Consider the following 278-nt stretch of genomic DNA (forward strand, 5'->3'; position numbering starts at 1 on the left):
GATGTGGTGCTGCTGGGAGCCTGGGGAGGGGGAGACGGGGCAGCACAGCCCAGATCTCCGAGTCTTTGCTGCTGCACGCTCCGAGGACGTTAAAAAAAAAAAGCCCCGTGTCCCCACTGGGTTTGGATCCGGAGGTGCTGCAACAGAGGGAGCAGCTGCGTGCACATCCCGCTTGTTTTGTCAGTGTGTTTACCCACCGCAAGGAACCTCCGGTTCATTGAGCTGGTTCTGGCTCGAGTGCTGTGTGAAGGTACAGGTGTGTTTGTTAGAAATGAAGT

This window comes from Chaetura pelagica, unplaced genomic scaffold (genome assembly GCF_000747805.2).
Source record: "Chaetura pelagica isolate M959 unplaced genomic scaffold, ChaPel_1.0 scaffold332, whole genome shotgun sequence".
In the NCBI taxonomy this organism is placed as follows: Eukaryota; Metazoa; Chordata; class Aves; order Apodiformes; family Apodidae; genus Chaetura; species Chaetura pelagica.